Below are 7,346 nucleotides of genomic sequence, written 5' to 3' on the forward strand. Positions count from 1 at the left end.
TGGAACAGATGTCCCTTTGAACGGACTAGCGTTGTAACTGCCACATCCCTGCTATGAAATAGTATATTAATTTCATATTGACAAAAAACCCTTCCGATATGTTATATTATATTTTTTCCTAATGTCATTGTCTGTTTCACAATATGTGGAAACCTTCTGTTATAATCTCCATATTTATTTCCAACAGCTCCACACTCTACTAAATACCTATTCTCTCTCTGGCTGTGGCTGACCTGCTTGTTGGGAATCATAGTCTTTCCTTTCAGCTGGCATTCTCCACTAAGCTCATGTCTGTATCATGACGGTTTATTTTGCAAAGTACGAAGCAGTTTTGATATAACAATAAGCCACATCTTCTATTCTACACCTGTGTTGTATTTCCATTGACAGATATCATGCAGTGTGTCATCCTCTGACCTACAGAACTAAGATAAACCATTGTGTTGTGTGTGAACATGATTGTGGTTAGCTGGGGGTTTCTCTTCTAATTGGAATAAGTGTCATAATAGCTGGATTAAACAATGATAAATGTGGGGAAAGGTGTTTCATTGATGTTCTCATGGCAAACACTATTGGACCTATTTTATCATTTACCTCCCAGTGATCACAATGTTGTGTATCTACCTGAAGATTTTTCTTGTTGCACAGAAAACAGCACGCTGCATCCAGAATACAACCTGTCAGAGCAAACGCCCGAGTAGCTGTCAGTAAGATGGAGAGAAGGCCACTAAACTCTGGCGCAATTGTTTTAGGAGTCTTTCTTCTATGCTGGTCTCCCTTCTTTCTTTGTATCACTGTTTCACCTTTCACTGATGACTCAGTACCAGTTCCTTGTGATTGAACACCTGAACTCGGTACACTGTCAAACTCCATGCTCAATCCCTTTATTATGCTTTCTTTTACAGCTGGTTCAGATAGCTTTCAGAACGATTGTTTCTGGGAAAATATTTCAGGTGATTTTTCTGACATAAAACTGCTCTGACATATTCTCTGAGTACTGAATAAAGAGCGAGCCTGGTGATTACCTTTGCTACTCAGCATCGTTCTGTCATCTGTTATTCATCATGCAATGATATATAATGTGACATATTAAGGCTCAACATGCATTATAGTGAGCCATCTGATAATGTAGTAATGTAGACAATCTAAAAGTAGCAGTAACAGAGCAACAATTTCCTGAAGGTTACGGTCAAAACCTGAAGTTATGAGCACAATGTACTCAGATTAACACAAAACTCCACTCATAATCTCATTTCATGATAATAATATATAATCATTGTTAAGTTGGCTGACTTGCACAGGCTTAAGTCAAGTGGAGATAAAGCGGAGAGTTTGTTTCATATAGTTATTTAATCCACACATGTGCACGGCTCTGTTCTCACCACAAAGGAACACCTCCCTAATCTCCATGCCCTTCTTGGCCAGATTTTGAGCCTTTTGGATACAATTCTTTTTTTTCTCTGAGCTATGCCATGTATAGTTGGAACAATAATTAAAACTAATGATCATCACCACAACTAATACTTTAATGCTGCACATGTATCCTAAACTTTAGCCATTAGAAGGTGTCATCATTTCTACATTAGTGTTAAACGCTTAAGCAGGCAAATTGTTCTTTCACAGTATTGCTGTCAACTAAATGCTATTGACAACATGCTAATGTTGGGGTCTTGGGACCTAGTGGGGAGTGCACGTCTATGTACAGGGCTTACCCCAATTTCCACCGGTTGCGGAACGGCTGCGGATCTGCTCCAGATCGGCGGTGGAGTCATCAGGTCTCAATTAAAGTTCATGTGTGTATTTCCCCAGATGCTGAACAGCTGCGTCCGACTCCGTCCCAGCTCCGACGATCCCCAGCCCTCAGAGCTTCTTTTTAGGATTCCGGAAAGCTCTGCAGCTATTACAGCAGATAGTGCAGGACAGAAGTTGAACACAGAAACAAAATTAAAAAACATCCGGTTAATTGTCCCACCTATGCAAGCCCACTTTCCAGGCCAAGTTAGGACGTGTAACGCCTCTCACTCACAGAACCTAGGAGGGAACTAACTAAACACATTATGTTAGCTCTATAGTTAAATATCTGTTAGCAATGTGACTGTGGAAATCCCTGTAATTTCCCCCTCTCCCATACTTCGAAATCCGCTGATCAGCAGCACACCCCGTATAAGCACCTACGTCCCATGGAAGTCAAGCCTAGGTAGGTTAGTGCGCAGTGCAGAGCGACAGACAATTAGCAAGCCATAGGAGCACTATTACCATTTGTGCTAGTGGTCACAATTAAGGCACAGCCACCTCAATGTTTGCTTGTCAGTTAGAGGAAAAGCCTGTGCAGCCATTCCTGGACTCTGAGACCTATTTTTCTGTGTGGTGAAGCACTGCACAACAACACGCCCAAGGCTGCGCGCCTGCGTCAACTTCCCTCTACTTCTCTCCCTAGTACACGAAACCAAACAGAAGAACAAAAGCTGACAATTTTGTGTGGACAGACGAGGAGGTGTAGTGCCATGTTTGTCTGAGATGACGACACAGTCACCCTGATAATCACAGCACAGCACCCACGGGAGCATTACCATATCCTGAGCCTCGCAGGCCTTCAGCCGCTGCTCGAGAGGAGGGGGAAGCAGACCCTCCTCTGCCTGCTGCCGCTCTCTCTTTCTCTTTCTCTTTCTCTTCATCTATAACATTGTGGCCTACTCTGGCTCAAATCAATGGCCTAAATATGGTCATTGAACTATAAAAACCTTATCAACATGTCAAAACTATTTGAATATTGAGCCACTACTTCAAAATCTTTTCTGTCTCTCTGCACACTGCCTTCTTCTTTTGTGTTTTTAACCTTAAGATGGAAGCCGACGGTGAGCGGTTTTTAAGATTTCCACTCGAGGAGGTGATTACACTTTTTTGCGTTTATAGGGCCTAAAGATCCTGTCGGCGTCTAAACAAAAGGCCCATCTGATAAGGCAACCTGCTCCCTAGGATCTAGACCACTGGTGATGGCTGGTGGAGAAACACACAAGGTTTATAAAATCAGGTTTCTACTAGTGTGGAGAAAACCTTGCACCCTCGTAGCTTCTCTTTTAACTGAGAGAGGAGCACTTTCAGGTGTACAGAAAGGCCAAGTCCAGAGATGTAGCTGCCCTGCAGGGTAGCTATTCAAGATTATGAACAATCGAGTCACCGCCATAGTTCTACTGCCACATTCTGCAGGACTGAATGAAACAGCTGACCTGGACTGGTATCAAACCTGGGTCAGACTCTGCAGTGACCTTGCTGGTTGCCAGAGCAGCGGCAGTTCCCACCACTGAGCCAGTGTGCTGCCGCCCTCAGAGTAGAGCACAGATTCCATCTCTACATCTGAATCGTAACTCCCCCCCCCCCCCCCCCCCCCACTAATTGGGAAGAGCAGGGGAGGCTATGAGAACCGGCCTGCCAGAGGTATTCTTTTGTCTGTAGCCGACTTGACGATGCACTCAGCAGGGACCCATGGGGGCTCACGACTGCCATCAAAGAGAGGGAGACACAGCCGATCCAACCAGGTGCCGCTTTTTGACGGCCTAAAGATAATGGGAGGAAGGGAACCTGCCAGGACCCTAAACACTGCCCCCACTGTTCCAGTTTCTAGCTTTGTAACATTAATACAGGGGCCTCTCAGAAAGAGAGGAGCAGCAACGGCTCTCTCTTGTAGTGTCTTTAAATTATATTTTCAGATATACATACAAAGGTTTTCCCTTGGTTGATGCTCCAACACAATACATGCCCATCTTCTAGAGGCAGAGAAATTCCACAGCCACAGAATATGTCCCTGCCGGCTTTCCGTTTCTGTGGATACTATAGGGGGGGCGGGATAGCAACACTTCCTTTTTTTACTAGCCCTGGATAGCCAATAGCTTTGTGCTACAGCAACTTCTGCCTTTCCTTTTTATCTCTCTGTAACGATTTGGTTATGACCTTCACCACAAATGGACCAATGTACTTGGGCGCCAACTTCCTAGACTCTGTCCACAGAGTAAGATCCCGGGTAGCCAACCAGACCTTATCCCTCACTGCATAAGAGGGTGGCCGGACACAGTGACGGTTGGCTTGATACTGGTCAAAACCCTAACAAGGCTGTCTAGACATCGCCGATGCCAGGCCTGGGGCAACGGCGAACATGGGTAACTGAACTTAAACTGAGGGAACTACAGATCCTTTTACTGAGGGGGAACAAAGTGGGTTGGTAGCCGTAAAGGCACTGAAAGAGGGACATCCCAGTGGCGGGGGCGGGAGTGTATTATGGGCATATTCCACCCATGGCAACTGAGAGGACCAGGAGGTGGGATCAGAAGAAAAAGAGGCAACAAAGCGTGGACTCTTCTCGTTGGCCCTCTCTGCTTGATCATTGGATTGGGTGGGGGGGGATCCAGACGAGAGGCTGACAGTACTCCAATGGCCATGCAGAAGGCCTTCCAGACAGCGGGGTGAACTGAAGACCATGGTCGGAAACAATGTCCCAGGGCAGACCGTGGCCCCTTATATACTCTTGACAAGGATATTAGCACTCTCAGTGGCAGAAGGAAGCAACTACAGTGAGAATTACTGTGTTCCCTTCAGATGGGGCAACCAATAGACTCCAGCCAAACAAACAACTGGGCGGACCGTACCGGGAACAGGCTGAGACCGAAGGACCACATTGACCTCCTCCTCAATCCTCCACGTAACAATTCCTGGGAAGAATGGTTTCAGGTGTGGCCTCAATCTCCTCAACCTTAGAAAACACCCGGGACAGAGCATCCACCTTGCCATTCCAAAGCCTGGTCCAAAGGTGAGTCAAAAATGAAAACATCCAAAAAACAGGCCCCAACTGGCTTGATGGAGTTGAGATGTCTGGCAGATTGCACGTATTGAAAGATTCTAGTGGTCAGCCAACGATGAATGCTGCTCAGCTTCTTCCAGCAGTGGTGGCACTCCTCCAAAGCGAGTTTGACATGATGATAATTCCCGGTTCCCCACATCGTAGTTCCCTTCAGCTGAAGACGACGTAATGTAATACTCCAAGGCTTCGCATTTCTGTTGGCCGTGACTGTCAAGAATACTTTTTAGGTCATTCACGTCCCATCTGAGAGAGCCAAGACATGGATGAGCAGTTAGCTTCTTATCGTCGTCAACCCCTACAATCTGAGATGGATCTGAGAGGAGAGTTGTGTTCCTTCAGCCAGGGATAACCAAGAACCCGGGAGCGCGGTGGAGAAGCCAGGATGAGAATGAGATGACCTCCGAGTGATCTTCTGACAAAGTATCTTTACAGGTTCAGTTTTCACAGCGTGTATATACTGCAGGAGTTTTGGAGTGGTTAGCTTCAATGGCCTCTGGTAGTTGCTCCTTGGAAAGCCCCATCTGTTTGGGAATTACTAGAATTGTTGGGTCTTTGTAATTTATAGAGTGTGGTCTAGACCCACTCTATTTATAAAGTGTCTTCAGATAACTCTAGTTATGATTTGATACCAAAATACAAATACAATTGAAATGAATTGAATTCACAGGTCGCATCCAAAATCCATCACCCCCCCTAATCAACCAAAGGGTTAATTTCAACAGACTGATTCGAGTTTATGAGGTGGCAGGAAAACGGGGTCAGGCTGGATTATGGGAGGTACGATAGAGCACTGAGGTGCAGTTAACATAGTCCTCCTAAATCCAGGAGTTTAGAATCCCAACCAGTGCCGGAGTGAGACTCCTTCCTGCTCTCGGAGTTTCATGCCTTAGACCGGCCCACTTCACTTCATGGCTGACAACATTATTAATGTAATTAAAACCGTATTAAGTCTGCAATAGCGCACTGTTCTTTACAGCCTTTTAATTCAGTGTATTTATGTAAAAGCTAACAATATTATTCTTTACAACACAATGGAATTTTTAATTAACATAATTATTTCTTTGCAATAAGGTGTTATGAATAAGCAAATAAGTGTTCATGAATAGCCAAACCTTTAAATAAAATAAATAATATAATTTAATAATAATAATAATAATAATAATAATAATATATTTATTATACGCACTTTTCATTCCAAAGAATCTCAAAGTGTACACAGGAGAATAATAACAATAAAACAAATCAGCACAAAAATGCCTTTTGAATAAAAAAGTCTCAGTTCAGCTTTGAAAGTGTCCAGGTTCTGTACTGCTCTCAGGTCACTCGGAGACTGGTTCCAGAGCCGTGGGGCAGCTGAACAAAAGCTTGGTCACCCATAGACAAAGCCTTGTGGTGGGGACCTGAAGAAGCAATTGTCCTGTGATCTGAGGTGTGGGGGGGAGGGTTTCAGGTGATGAGTTCTTGTAGATATGGTAGTGCATGTCCAGTGATACATTCTTGTGTAAGCATGAGGATTTTGTAGTCGATCCGAAATGAAACAAGAGGAGCCAGTGCAATGAGTATAGAATGGGAGTTATGTGATCATATTGGACTCTCATTAGGACTCTGGCAGTGCTATTCTGATGTATTGAAGCTTCTGGATATTTCTGCCAGGCATCCCAGCGAAGATTCCGTTACAGTAGTCACAACCTTGTGGAAATAAAGGCATGAACAAGTTTCTCTGCACGGAAGAGTTGAAGGGGGCGGAGTTTGGAGATGTTTCGAAGATGGTGGAGGAGGTTGTAAATCAGATGTTTTATGTGATCATTGAAGGTCAGCTGGGGGTCAAACCGAACCTCTAGGTTTATGACTGAGGAGGAGGAAGTGATGACCTGATTGTTGAAGATGAACTGAGAAATGGGAGAGGAGCGAATCTGATGAGGGGTGCCACAAGTAATGCCTCAGTTTTACTAGGGTTCAGCTGAAGGAAGTTGCTTTTCATCCTGCTTTATCTCATCAAGACACGTGGTGAGTCGTGACATGGCTATGGAGGGGCTTGAGGCAGTCTTGATATAAAGTTGCAAGTCAGCACATTACAATGGAGGATAGTCATGTCTGCTAATGCACAGAACCAAGTGGTGCTGTCGATACAGAATGAATAAGATTGGGCCGAGAACCGACCCCTGCGGACACCACATGTAACAGGAGCCATCCTGGATCACATTCTCCCATTATAACACGCTCAGTCCTGCAGAGAGGTAGGACTCAAACCACTGCAGTACTGTTCCTGACAATCCAACTGTGTTGTTGAGGCGGTCGCAGGATGGTATGATCTATTGTGTCAATGCTGTGTTAGAGTCGGGAGATGAGCGTGATGATGATCCTGAATCAGCTGCCATAAGAAGGTCATTGTCACCCTGAGAGCAAGGCTGTTTCGGTACTGTGGCCCCGAACGAAAGCCTGATTGAATATCTCATATAGGTTTGTTGTTTTTTAAATGGATATGAAGTTGGGC

At 44.8% G+C, this 7,346-nt stretch overlaps 1 pseudogene; it reads left to right on the forward strand.

The window, feature by feature from the left end:
• The first annotated feature begins 215 nt into the window (after window positions 1-215).
• The window catches only part of LOC116706706 (trace amine-associated receptor 1-like), an 11,509-nt pseudogene continuing 4,378 nt past the window's right edge, over window positions 216-7,346 (forward strand).

Source organism: Etheostoma spectabile, chromosome 18 (genome assembly GCF_008692095.1).
Source record: "Etheostoma spectabile isolate EspeVRDwgs_2016 chromosome 18, UIUC_Espe_1.0, whole genome shotgun sequence".
Classification (NCBI taxonomy): Eukaryota; Metazoa; Chordata; class Actinopteri; order Perciformes; family Percidae; genus Etheostoma; species Etheostoma spectabile.